Source organism: Macrobrachium rosenbergii, chromosome 58 (genome assembly GCF_040412425.1).
Source record: "Macrobrachium rosenbergii isolate ZJJX-2024 chromosome 58, ASM4041242v1, whole genome shotgun sequence".
In the NCBI taxonomy this organism is placed as follows: Eukaryota; Metazoa; Arthropoda; class Malacostraca; order Decapoda; family Palaemonidae; genus Macrobrachium; species Macrobrachium rosenbergii.
In genome coordinates, this window is record NC_089798.1 from 1975922 (window position 1) to 1990921 (window position 15000).

At 36.1% G+C, this 15000-nt stretch overlaps 1 protein-coding gene across 2 annotated transcripts in view; it reads right to left on the reverse strand.

Moving 5' to 3' along the window:
- The window catches only part of LOC136837198 (putative neural-cadherin 2), a 1292835-nt gene that overhangs the window by 654750 nt on the left and 623085 nt on the right, over positions 1-15000 (reverse strand). For both annotated transcript variants that reach the window (XM_067101868.1, XM_067101867.1), the window contains one exon: positions 3251-3285. The gene's annotated coding sequence lies outside the window, so the exon portion shown is untranslated. The remainder of the gene's footprint in view (positions 1-3250; positions 3286-15000) is intronic.

Here is a 15000-nt window from a genome sequence, read left to right on the forward strand (position 1 = left end):
TATATATATATATATACACACACATTATTTTTCAGATTAAACTATTCATACATTAGATGGCTCCCAAAAAAATACAAGACAATGATCAGTGTAACTTTAAGACTTAAAGTGCTGAAATGAAGATGAACTCCCTGTGCTGGAAAGCTGGAAACCTACGCAGCACTTACCACTTGACAGACTTATAAAACAGGTTTATCAGTGGTGTGTCGAACTTCTGACAAACCTCTATTCAATTACTTCTGTCTATCAAGTAATCTTTTATATTGTGAATGTCGAGCTCCTAATTTCCAGTATCTCATTCCACCTATCCATTCTTTTCTTTGTCTTCTTTCCCACCCTTCTCTCGTCATTTCCAAAGTGTATACTTTTTCACCAACCTGTGACCTTCCATTTTTTCTATTTGAACTGAACCATCTCGAAACGGTCATATCTTTCCTTTCGCCTACAATAATCATTTTACATCTAAGTGGTTCCATGTTTCTTTTCACCTTTTCTTATCCCACGTATACCATGTAAACTATTTTTCATCTCTACATCTTCCTCCTTTTCTGTCACTTGCATTCAATGCCCACACATCACTACCTTACAGGAAAGTTGGTTCAGCAACTCCTTCTTCTTATTAATCTCATCCTGCTGCCTTTTTTGTTACATCTATTCTCTTATCCTACCACCGTCCAAAATATTTACTACCAAACACTTTTGATAGACTATTAATTCAATTCTCTGACTGTACTAATTAGCATTCACTGCTACATCGTCTTGGTTCCTATATGCCCACATACGCTTAACCTTACTTAGAGTTACTGTGAACATTATCCTCTCGCAAACAATGTCAGACTCTTTCACTGATCTCTGCAGTTTCTCTTTACTATCCTCAGTCAGTACTGCATGGTACGCTAATATCAACCATTCCACAATCTATCATAATGAATATTCTAATACCATGGCTTAAACCCTACAATTACTAGCTCCTTTCAGACGTGTCAAGTCATACGAGGCAGAATGAAATTCAACGGCTAAGAAAACATAATTTACCCTTTGTTCAGTTTAGATATTTCACCTAGCCAGTCACTCTCCTACCTAGATATTCTAACTAAAAGTTCACTTCCTTCATAAACACTTTTTACCAATAAGCAATTTCCTACCTACATCATACATCCTTAAAACCCTCCGCATTACTTCTCCATCACTTTTATACCATCCTAAGTGTTCATTTATGTCACAAACCGGAGACTAAGAATTGTAGGAAATAATATTAGTGCAATGGCCAGGCAAGATGTATTGCAGGATTTTTATTAAGAAGGTATGGCAAGTGACAGGGAAGAACATTGTGGGTTTAGTCTATGAAGAGAGTGCGTCGATCAAGCGTTTGCCATGAAACAATTATGTGGGAAGTTTGAAACCATATATATATATATATATATATATATATATATATATATATATATATATATATATATATATATATATATATATATATATAGATATATAGATATATATATATTATATTATATATATATATATATATATATATATATATATATATATATATATATATATATATATCTGTATATGTGTACTTGTGCAAAAATTACGTGTTTATCTATGAAATATATTACTTTAAATACTACTTTAATTGATGACCTTTAAATATTACTTTCCTACTTTCACAATAATCATAAGATATAAGGAGAAATTAAAAACTTATGTTGAGATAAAAACATACATTCTAGCCTTAAGGAAACGAGGAACAGTGGTTGGCAAGATGCCCTTCACTTTCCTCGGAACAGGGTCAGCGAGGTTTCATTGCCGTCCACATTTCTAGTAGTCCTTCTACGGTACTACCTTTATTCTGATTTCTTTACACTTTGCGCACGCTGTGCTCTCTATACTCCTTTTCTTAAAAAGATCCTTAGAGAATGGAAATACGTTCTGTGTTTAGTGTACTTGATTTTCTTACGTTCTTTATATTTTTCTTTTGCTAAAATATATCCGATCCAGGTCTTGCTTTTCCTTTCTCTTTCACTTGCAGTTTAGGAGAATTAGTAACAGTGAGACGTCCAATTTCCTCTTTCTTCCAGAGGGAAGGAGAAATTATACGCCACATGGGGAACATGCCGTAGAAGGAGAACAACGTTAATGTGGACGGTACAACATTCGGCAACTAAGTTACGAACTTCATAACTGCGTAACGAATCTCATTAAAGAAGTAGGTGCACCACATACTGGATTCCGGAACAAGAACAGTTTTGTTACCCGACCTCCTCCTTCTTCTTTTTTTTTTTAATATAGCCCCCGAGAGGCACAGGCAAAACGCACGATTTCTTAATTTTTATATCACCTGTTATGCATTACAAAAATATTACATAATCAAACGTTAGGATGAATGCTAATCTTTTATTCTTTTTATCTTTTTAATAATGAAACAAAACTGATTGCTCATATTAGTAGCAGCCGTGACAATAGCTAAATTCTTAAAAAAATTATTCAGTACTTTAACAACAATGCCAAATAACCTTCGCCAACTAACCTCAGAGCGTAATAATATATTGGTTAGAATCTCTGTTAATGTCATACTATAGACGAAATAAAAAGTTTCCTATGCTTAATTTCTTTGCTTAATATTCATTTGCTTTTATTATTGGAATGTACTTTTAACGTCCTGAAAATGTTTCACTCCTTGCATGACTTGTGCAACGTACTAATGTCTTTCACCATTAACTACTATTCTTTACGAGCTTCACGGCGCGCGGTACGCTGCGCTGGAACCCGGCGCTGCCCGTCATGCCTCTCCTACCCTCCCGATCGCCTACCTACCCCGCCCCAAACGGGGCGGACAAACAAGTTTGCAGGAGGAGGGTGGATGTGTCATGTCTACCCTACCCTCCCGATCCCCTACCTACCCCGTCCCCACTCGGGGCGGACAAACAAGAAGGACCCACTCGGATTTTATTGCTATAGATTAATGGTAATCAACAAGAAGACAATATCGACTAACAGGTGCACTAAACTGATAGTAGCATGTTACTGATGAAGCAGAATGAAGATACAGAAATTGCAGTTTTCTGTTTATGTTTAAAAACAATCGATTTCTACACAATTCGTAACTTTCTATTTCCTGTCAATTGCCTACGAGATAGATGAATATGAAATGTGAGTTAATGTAAGGAATGTCGTCAATAATATCTAAACTGTGAATATGATGGGGTCTAGACTTGGGCAAAAAACGGCCTTTCTCTATTTGACTTACCGGAACTATTTTCCAGTTACCAAGGCAACGCTGTCCTGAAAAGAGAAAAATTTTGAATTAGAAAAAAGCTTGCAAAAATTTGAAGGCAATTGGACAGATTTTGTAAAATATATTAGATATATTTACTTTCTAAAAGAAATAGAACACTTTTTTATAAATATCGTAGAAAAAATGCCAGAGGTCGAAAAGAAAATTGTAGCATCAAGGACTGAATATTTTACTGTTGTTTAGGCATTGCATTAAGGCAGCATAAATAAAACACTTGAAGGTAAAAACTGCAATTCTGCCGCTTTTCTTATTCATAATCCTTACTTTTTGAATTTTAAATGCCAAGGCGACTTTATATGGCTCTTCAATGATATTCCGGATAGATTTGTTATTTGATGCTAAGAGCAGATATGTTATCAGACGAAGACAGGATGTTAAGACATGGAAGCAACAGCAATTTCTTTGTTTCATCGAAACGCAGAATGATCTAAAGGGGATGACGATTTGTGGCGTCATCAGACAAGTTTGTTTAGATTTGTTTTATCGCGCTCTTTGTTGTGTGTTTGAGTAATCTCTTTTATTGCCTTTCCGGGAAAGCTAAGGTGTTACATTCTACCAAATGGATTTACGATAATTAATGAAGAAAAAGATGAACTAGAAAACTGCATGACCATTCACTGACATTATCGAGCTAAATTCTGAAATCTTGTGAATGATGAAAGATTTTTAATAAACCAACGCTTTTAGTTACGACGATTACATCCAAAATCTGATACTGAGAGCATTTCTCATATTTTAATTCATGTATTGACCTAAGTCATTTAATGTATACTTAAGGGAATCTTTGAGGAAAATGTCATTGCATAAAGATCGAAACAGAATTATTCAAACTTTTCCCCATACTCTGCAACGCTAATCATATGAGTTTTGTAACTCTCTCTCTCTCTCTCTCTCTCTCTCTCTCTCTCTCTCTCTCTCTCTCTCTCTCTCTCTCTCAGTCAGTGTATGTCAAACATGATAACTGTTGGTGTACAGACATGTAAATACAACCAAGGACGCCTTGCTTATTTGATGGTTCCAAGTACTATTCCCAGTAAGTGGATAGTTACGTAAGACACTGAACGTCAGCAGGTTCTTGTTTCCTCATTGACTCTTTTTTATCATATGAAGAGAGCAGGAAAGTGAAAGAGAGAAAGACAAAATGTTTCCATTTGCTATTCTTTTGTATTTCCGAATCAATAGCTCTGAGGTGCTTCTTTGTTTCATCTCGTTCCTTTGAAAATTTCCGATATTCAATTTCGGTGAAACAAAATGTTTTCTCTCTCTCTCTCTCTCTCTCTCTCTCTCTCTCTCTCTCTCTCTCTCTCTCTCTCTGCGTTCGTTTTTCCAATTACCAAGAGGTTACTACCTTTGTAAGTAGTACTATTTCAACAAAACTATGAATAAACTGTTTGACTGAATCTCGTCTAATAGCCACAACAATTTAACGATGCTAATGTGCGAACAAACGTCCAGAAGAAAGCAATTCTTATTGTAGCTTGAAATTTCCCAAAGGAAAGAAGCATTGGCGCTCTATTCATTACAGTGGTAACCATGACTATTCTACGCAGTTTAGCTGTTTTGAAATGAATACTCTGGATCATGCCAACTAGGATGTATCAAAACGCGTGTGCAGGTATTGCAGCTGACATTTTCTTATTGAATAGTTCATGTATATTCTGCTCCTTTTAAGAGAATTTTCTATTTCACATACATTCGCTATGAAATACAAAGGAAATGTATTTATTTCGACAATACTGGTACTTTTAGAGGTTTCTGTATCCCAAGATTGTTTGTCTTCATATTTAATTTGAAGAATACACAAATACACACAAAAAAAGGTAGTTCCAGAGCTTTAATTTTCCATGCCCTTGACGTTTTAAGCAATAGAAATCATTGCTTGTATTTATTCACAAGTATATCAATATTTAAAATTAAAATGGTACCTTCATCTCACAGGCTGGAAGCCATTATAGACAAATATACCTTGAAAAGTCACATACGTTTAGAAAGCATTCAAGTAAATTACTGTTTATAAGAGAGAAACTTTATGAGTTATCTACGTAAAAATAAAGACACATACACACTCACGCACACACACACAGTATTTCGATAACGTTTTGTTTAATGACAGAGAATTACTTAAATGACTAAACTAGTTATGAATGAAAACATTCTCAATAACTTCATTGCGAGATTCAACAAATTTGACATTTTTTTATAAAGATCGTGTACACCTATGATTCAATAAGTAATTCTTTTGCTGTTGATGACGGACATTTGAAATCAGATAAAAAAAAATTATTAGCAGTTCGAGTAATTCGAGAATGATTTTCTTACTGGTAAACTTCCAGGGTTCTTTTGTGTCTAGACTCGGCAGTATACTCTGGATGAATAACAGCTTCTTTATTCTTTCCAAGTATTGAAATTACTACATTGCGAAAATGAAGAAACATGAAATAAAAATAGAAGAAAATGTTTTAAATATACCTGTTATGTATGTATGTATATATATATATATATATATATATATATATATATATATATATATATATATATATATATATATATATATATATATATATATATATATATATATATATATATATATATATATATATATATATATATATATATATATATATATATATATATATATATATATATATATATATATATATATATATATATATATATATATATATATATATATATATATATATATATATATATATATATATATATGTATATATATGTGTGTGTGTGTGTGTGTGTGTGTGTGTGTGTGTGTGTATGAAGAGCATGTTGCTAGAAATCTTATCTTATAGTAATAACTAGAAAGTGGAAGAATGGCAACAAACAGACACGCAACGCGCGCACACACACACATATATATATGTGTATGTGTGTGTGTGTGTGTTTTCTGTGTGTGTGTGTGAGGGTGTAAAATCATTAATTAAATTGACTCTAGCTTCATAAGCTGTCATGGTTCCAGGTTCATGCTGTGAATGATTGATCCTTCGGACTTCAACATCATTCAATTACGACAGCTCTTTTGGGAATTTTAATCTATCAACTACGACTTAATAAGAGTTATAGTCAACTGTTGCGGAAGGAATATTAATAATGATTAATCCCATCGGAGAAATACAGTGTTTCACTCGTTCTCTCTCTCTCCCTCTCTCTCTCTCCCTTAAAAGTAAAATTCGAGGTTTATTATTATTATTGTTATATATATATATAGATATATATATATATATATATATATATATATATATATATATATATATATATATATATATATATATATATATATATATATATATATATATATATATATGTGTGTGTGTGTGTGTGTGTGTGTGTGTGTGTGTGTGTGTGTGTGTGACCTGGACCTGGACCATTATCATCTTTGCCCTGTTATAGTTTGCTTGATTTTTGTAGTCTTTACATAGCATATGTTATGGAATTGTTTACTTCCAAGCCTCTTGCGAGCCATGTATTTTAGTATTAAATTGAATATTATGTTGTTCTTATTTTATCTGGTTATGATTAGCATCAAGGTGGAATAAGGACATTGCATCGCCCTCAGATAAAGTCAGTTTGAAGCAGTTGTCAAGTTTATCTAAGTTGTCAGCTTGCTATCCATGTCCCGGCTATTCATGGGTCGCAACAGCCTGCCTTAGGTACTGTTTCCTTACACTCATTTTTGTCCAGGAGTAATTCACCATAGCTATATAATGATAGCTTGTGTAATTAACATAATAACGGCACTTATTTCATTTTTATCCACTGACCCGAGTTAAGAGTTGTCAGGTGTGAGATTCAGTGTTTTTAGTGTAAATGTGCCAAAGTGACTGCAACTGTAAAGTCAAAAGTGGCAACGGCCTATGAAAACTATTTAGCATACATAGCTCATGAACAGTGTATGCATCTGCTGGAGGGAAGAATATACAGACTTTCGTGGAATTCTAGTACATGCATTAGAATCCCAATGGCAGATAGATAAGTTGTTCTTCGTCTGCAGCCATCCCCTCAGTTGATGATATATTTCCTTTGCTTGTTCTGTCAGGTTGAGGGTTTTGAGGACAATTACAAGCAGGATACGCAACGTGAAAGTTTTCCTAAGCGGAGTGGAAGAGGGCACACTGCACTTGCATGATCGAACATAAGAAATGAACTCTTTGAGGTGCTGCTCATGTAATGATTTCAAGTAAATTATGTTTGATTAATTCCAACTGAGTAAAGAACAGATGCAGATCTTCCTCAGAGATATTAGCTAATATTACGAAGCCTGCAGAAATGGTAAGTGTGTTTGCACATTGAATTCATACAGAAGTTGACAGTTTCGCTCTCGATGATGATGGCAGATCCCAGGAGTCTTGCAATATGCCTATGCAGTTTATTAGGAACGCACAACCTTTCTATACAACAAGCGCAGGTTGTTACAAGGATTAATAACGCACATCTAAAGGATAGTCAACAGAATTAGTGAGGAAAAAGGGAGAACTAGCCTAAGTAATATACAAGCTCAGTTCATAACAGGGCAATCATCCAGTAAATGATGTTGACAGCTAGGAATGCAAGAGTACCCACATTGGGGAGCCAGGACCTGAGGGGTGAGGAATGCCAGCTGAACCTGTAGGGTTATGGGGCACTCTCCAGCTCAGTTCCCCAGCAAGGCAACAAATAATGCTTCACCTGCTAAGACCAAGGCAAATAATTTGTTAGTGTGTAAATACCCCAAAAAAGACCAACACCCCCTCATTTGGGGCCACACAGCGGTGCTCTTTGGGGAGGGTGTGCCAGAGTGAGGGGATGAGAAGCATTCTGACTGAGAGCTAGCCTACCTTCAGGCTGGAGGATGGGGCAGTGCCAATAAACCAGAGGAGCTAGCTCTGAGCGAGGAGGTACCACCTTCCCAGGGACCAGAGAAAGGATTCCCTAAGCACAGTCACCTGCATCAGAACACATGGGAGAGTGTGAGGCAAGTAGGAAGCACTTACCAGCCCTCCCGCTCTTCATCTCCTGGTAAGATTGTTAGCCAGAACTAAGATAGGACAAAAAAAGTTGCTCGCTCTTTTCGATACAGGGGCAAACGTCTCCCTGTTGGTAGGGGGGACCACTCCTCCAGGGGTGAGAAGAGTCAAGGAGAAGCTGACCCTTGCCAGCCCTGGGGGACCCATGCTACACTTTGAAGTAAAGGGCATTACAGCACTTAAACTTAAGATCCAGAACATTTAAAAAAATTCTTTATTGTGCCATGTCTGGGTATGGAGAGTACCTCGTGTATTCATTCAAGACTTTGGGGTGAATATCCCACTCAAAGTGTTCCTTGACGATGAGGGGTCCCAATATGATGATACACAGGAAAACCCTGAGCATCATGGTAAGTCTGAACAAACAGTCAAAGTGCAATCCCAGCCCCCCTGAGAGAGATGAGGTAGTCCCTGCAAGGATGGTGGTGAGGTTGCTTGCCCCACTCTCTAAGCCCCTACCCGAGGGGGCCGAGAAAAATTATAGCACTTTTAATTGAAGGGTTACTTGTGATACTGTGGATTTTGGAAAGGCATCGGTATTTCCTTTGCCCTATGAACGATTTGTTTAAAACTGGGGACTTCACTTTATGACAAAGTTACTGGATAAAGAGATTGTTGGAGTTTAATATTATTGCGTTTGATGACACTGAGGCGAAAGCAAACAAAGTGGCAGATGTCCTTTCCAAAAATCCAGTTGCAGGTGACAGGACATGGAATTAGAAAAAAGGAGAAGAGGCTATGTTGGGAAAAATGGCCAAGTTACTCAGAAGTGAGAGAAAAGCAAACGGATCAATCGTGGCTCCCGTCCTGGTGACCTTGATAATCGGTTGATTGATGTTGGTGAGACAGGAGACTTCTTCCTCAATAGCCTTAGAAATCAGCTGACGGACAGAACAGACGAAGATGAAACTGTGTGTGTGAGAGAGAGAGAGAGAGAGAGAGAGAGAGAGAGAGAGAGAGAGAGAGAGAGAGAGAGAGAGAGAGAGAGAGAGAGTGGAATACTTGAAGTGGAGGTTCATGTTAAATGGGCGAACGAAATAGGAAGAGCGGAAGGGGCTTTCCTGTGGCTTCCGGACGGATGACCATCGGACGTCTGGCCGACAGACATTTCACCGACGTATATTTGACCGAATGACATTTCACATACGAATATTTCAACGAATGTACATTTCACCGAACGCATGTCTGACCGAATGGATATTTGACCGGAAATCGACGACCCAACAAACAACTGACAAATTTTAATAATTCATCACATTCGCTAACGTACTGTTGATAATAGGAAATAACTTGCATTAGTTAGAGACAATCATTATTAATATCCTACTTTCACTTTCACTAGTCACTTGTTGCTTGATTAAACTTTATAGCACCGTTAGCCAATTTGCGGGCCCTAAAATCGCTAATCACAAGTTGTAAAAGTAAACTGATGTTTTTTTAGCTTTTGGTTTCAATGTGCTTTACATTTATTTACTCTACAGTTGTTCTCTTTCAAGTTTATTTTGTGATCTGGATATCATCACCTATGATAATTAATTTTTTTTTTAAGTAATGTTCAAGCATTTTAAAATTAGAGGTGTCCTAGGGTGAATAAAATTTTTATTTCTTTTAAGATCATGGATCAATGACAATGACACGAGGAGGAAGAAGACATTTCCTTGATAACTATACCTAAATCGTTGATAAACAAAACGACAATGTAACACACTGGCAATGTGAACACAAAGGAAATTGTGGAGGGCAACTAAAACATAAGTCAAAACTTTTCAAGGTAAAGCAAGTAATCATTCACTTCTGCCTGGTGCTGGATGCAACCTATCCTTGAAAACAAGTGATTTTATCCTTTCATCTGTTTTAAAGTTTGCTTTATAAATTAGCTACCAAGATGAAATAAAGATAACAAACAAAATTAAAAAGACCAAATGTGTCCATTCGGCCAGGTATCCAATATTCAGTGAAATGTCCATTTGGTCAGATATCCATTCGGTAAACTGTTCATTTATTTAAAAGTCCATCAGTGAATTGTCCTTTCGTCCAAGTGTCCGTCAGTGAAATGTCTGTCAGCCACATGCCTGTCTGTGAAATGTTCGCCGGCCACGCTTTCCCACAGATACATGCCCCGAGGATGAGGAAATGATAAATTTGTGTGGGTGGAAGACTGAGAAATTATGGGAAGGACAAACGGGAAGGGTGGATTTTAGACAAAGTGACATCGAGCACTGGGGAATGTTAAAAAAAAAATGTACAGTTTAAGATTTTCTATCAAGAAAGGAACACTACATTTATTTATGAAGAGAAGCTAGGAAAATATTGTTTCTGCATAGCACTCATTTCTTCTATGATAGTTCGAACCATGGCAGCAATTCAAGTAAGCTAGTACACTGAACATTTGGTGATTGAAAGAACATTAAAAAGGGCAAAGGGGCATTATATTTTGTTAGGGATGAAAGTGACCATGCCTGATTTTATTGTCAGATGTCACAGTGGCAACAGTGTATGCAGCCATCAAAATGACTTCTCTGCCAGTGTTCACTGTGTACATAATTATACAGTAGATGTAGCTGAATTATTTTCCCAGGGACCTACAAACCACAAATACATCTGTGTGCTGAAGGATGCTGGTATGTGGTACATCCATACCTGTGCCATGCACAATGAGTTCTCTGTCTCTGTGGCTCAAGCATTGTACTTGTTCATAACTTAGTTTACATGTCTGCGAGTGATAGTTTCAGACCAAGGAGGAGAATGTATATTAAATTAAGATTCTAAATCAAACATTTAAATCAAACATTTTCCCATTATAGCTCATTGACCGTCAGCGATTGGTCTAGTGGAATCTCATAACAGAGCGATCATGATTTTGCTTTACTTCTTAGACCAGTGGGTGAATGTGCTGCCTACTGCAGAATTGACTTTAAGCATGGTGTAAAATGCAGCCATTAGGGACATGCCCCACTTTTTAGTGGACAGGCAAGACCCAATATTGTACTACTCAGTGATCACAGACCCAGGGAGACTACCAAATTATTTGGTATAACATTACAAAGTGCATTTATGTAATGTGATTCGAAGAGTAGTCCAATGAATCACAACAGTTTATGATGAAGGGTGAGGAAAATGACAGAGTGAGTGTAACCAAAGTTTTAAAACGAGATCTCTGAAAATCTTCACAGGCAATACGGTAAGGGTGTATCTTAAATGCTTGCAGCCAAGAAAACATAAATTGGAGCCATCCTATCTGAGGTAATTTTTGAGTAAAGGATGGTAAAACATCCACCGTTATATTAAAAAACATTCAAAATAGAAAATTTGTCAGAACATCATCACTTCCATATATATCCTGTCTAAAGATGTATATATGTATATTAGGCAAACCATCACCAGGTGTACGAAGTTTCTTGTTCAGGGTGACTATAAGTCTTGTTTTTTGTTGATTTGGGACGGAGAGAGGTTCCAACACTATATTCTATTTTTTCATGAACTTTTGAAGCAAAGTTGTGCTGAAACAACGTTATATTGAGTGCTGAAGCTCTGGTATGGGACTATTAAACAAATTATGTTGTACTGATAAGATATAAGGTGCTGACTATACAAGAAAATAAGTTGCGGAATGATTACACATGTCAGCCTAGGTTGGTTGCTACCGGTACAGTCAGGATTGATCATATCGGAATGAGAGTAGTGAAAACTAGTGTGCTTATGTCAAGCAGTAACACCACGAATATGATTCAAGTAGCGCTAGTAGCGGACATAACAAGCACAAGGACACATGTGAATACAGGAGTGATATTCAGACTTCAGGTTGAGTTGGCCAGACAAACTTTAAGTTCCTTTATTAACTCGTATCCCCCGTGGGAGACAAGAGGGTAAGAAGATCCAATTCATCGAACCCAACATCTGCAATATTTGGAATACCAACTCAGAATAACTTAAAGGATATACAGACATAAGTGAACAATACCCTGTCTCTGCATTTAAGAGTAGCCAGTACATTAGTAACTTAGTATAGTATAACGCAGGTGTGTGAACCATAAAATATATGAAAGAAACTGTAGGCAAAATGACAGAAGCAGTGTTAGGCATACATAAAAAGGTTGACGAGGTGGCCAAAGGACTTAATGATAGAAGTGAGGAGCTTTCAATAGCCCAAGTAGTAAATTTGTGTAGGTAAAAGATAATAAGGAGTGGGGAGAAGGGTACAAATAGGAAGTGAATAAAGTTATCATTAGGAACAGTGGGTTGTCACTTGGTGTTGTGGACTGAGTAAAGGACGAATCCTTTAGGAAAGTACCGAAATACTTACTGCTTTCTTGATTAGTTCAAAAATGAGACAACAAAATGGATCTATGTACAATTATAGGAGGATGTTTACCTCCAGATTTTGCTGTTGGGGACGACCTATATATATAATGAGTACAATGACAGAAAGAAAAGCAATAACGGGGTGCGGGGAGGTTTAGTAGAACATATGAGCTTACTAGAGGGGGGTAAGCCTCCTTCACGTGGAGCCTGGTTGTACAATTATGAAGCAAAACTTCCAGTGAATTGTACCAAGGGAAAGGCCTATCAGGTGTCGTTCCTAACGTCAAACTGAACAGCCTTTCTAATAGTGAAACATTTAAAATATATATATATATATATATATATATATATATATATATATATATATATATATATATATATATATATATATGTGTGTGTGTGTGTGTGTGTGTGTATGTGCACATGCATAAATCTGTTTGTATGTAAAGAGAGTTGACAAAAATCTCCGTGCTGTATGATTACCAAACGCACGAATGGAAGATTAATTCCCTTATCGCTCCTCGTAAACATTTTTTTTTATTAAGTGTCAAACAATTTCGTTGCGTATATTCATGCTGTCTTTGCCAGGAAACTAATCAGATTAACCTACATATTTTGCTCTGAAAACACGGTAAAAATAATAGTACTGCAGGTCAATGATCCAAGCTTAGAGAGCAAAAAATTCACACGCGAGCAGTCAGGCGAGAACGGGGAGCAGGGATATTTTCTGTGAACCCGAATTGAGTCATGCCCCAGGCAAAAAGAATATGAGAGAGAGAGAGAGAGAGAGAGAGAGAGAGAGAGAGAGAGAGAGAGAGAGAGAGAGAGAGAGAGAGTACTAAAAATTTAAAGTTTGAGTTAGTAACATAAAATACCAACCATGAAAAATGTTTACGATGTCAGACGAGGCAAAGAATATTTCTGCCTCCCTTTGAGGAACCGTCTTTTGGTGTCTATCTTGATGTGGTTTTAATGATGATGGTGTAGATGGAGATAATGATGTTGACAGAGCTGTGATAATGAGAAAACATTGCAGGACTAATTATGAAAAAGATATAGCAAATGACGGAACCTGACCTCTGAGCACAAGGCAAATTAGATGCTTTTATATTGTGATAAGCTGTAAAATGAAAACGTATTTTGGTGAGGGCTGGGTGGGTGGGCTGTACATTGTAATAATCCATTTATGCAAAACTGAAACTTAAAAATAAAAATCATAAATCGTATATGTAATTTTTAGATTATGTCTATTATTCATGCCATAGTTCATTCTTTCATAATCCCTGACCTCTTACTTTGTTAGCAGTGAATGAGAGGAAAAATGGAGGTGTTCGTGGGAGAATGTACTCAAACCATGAATATTAAGTAAAGCTCAGGCTTTCAAGTGTGACTATCCCATTAGAATAGTAAACATTTTATGTTTACACACATGCAGGAAAGAGGTCTTTTCGCTTTGAAAGCAGGTCTGCTTTAAAGACTCAATGTATCATTTTGTTTGCGTAATATTTTTATGAATGCCTACAACGTGAAACTAATACTATACATTATATGGTCCAATAATAAGCAATAAATAATAGTTAATAATCATCAACCCCTATAGATATCTTTATGAGGTGTACAAACACGGAATCTCAATAAGGTGTACAAACAAGGACTACAGCTTTTAACAAGAGTCATTTGTGAATATTGGTTATTTTCCAAGAATTATTTAAAGAGAAATTAACAATATAGAGATAACAATCATTTTGCCAATATCCCAGGAACCGTATAAACCCTATAATTGTAACATAGGATTACGAAGTTTTTGTAAGCTAATGATAATATAATTGTATGTTATGATTTTTGCCTTCCATTCGGTTACTGATAAATAGTATTATATAAAAAAAGTGTACATTCTAGTCCGAGTAAATTTTGTATTTTCTTTTAAAACACGCGAATGAGACGATTCAGTAGCTAAACCAGATTCACATGTCAGAAATGGTCATAACGTTATGTTTTTTTTAGTATTGGGACATGAAACTTATTCATGAATACATATATATATACACACATATATATATATACTTATATATATATATATATATATATATATATATATATATATATATATATATATATATATATATATATATATATATATGTGTGTGTGTGTGTGTGTGTGTGTGTGTGTGTGTGTGTGTGTGTGTGTGTATGCATGTATATAGCCATACATAAAGTTTAACATCCAGTTCACTAAACCTCGGGAAAAACTGATGAGTGCTTTGTCACCAGCAGAATTCGAACCGTTGCCGGGTTTAAGGCAACAATAAACAGTGACTTTGACCACTGAGCCATTAATGTCAAAGTCACTGACTATCCTTGTTTTTGAAACAGGGTATGGTT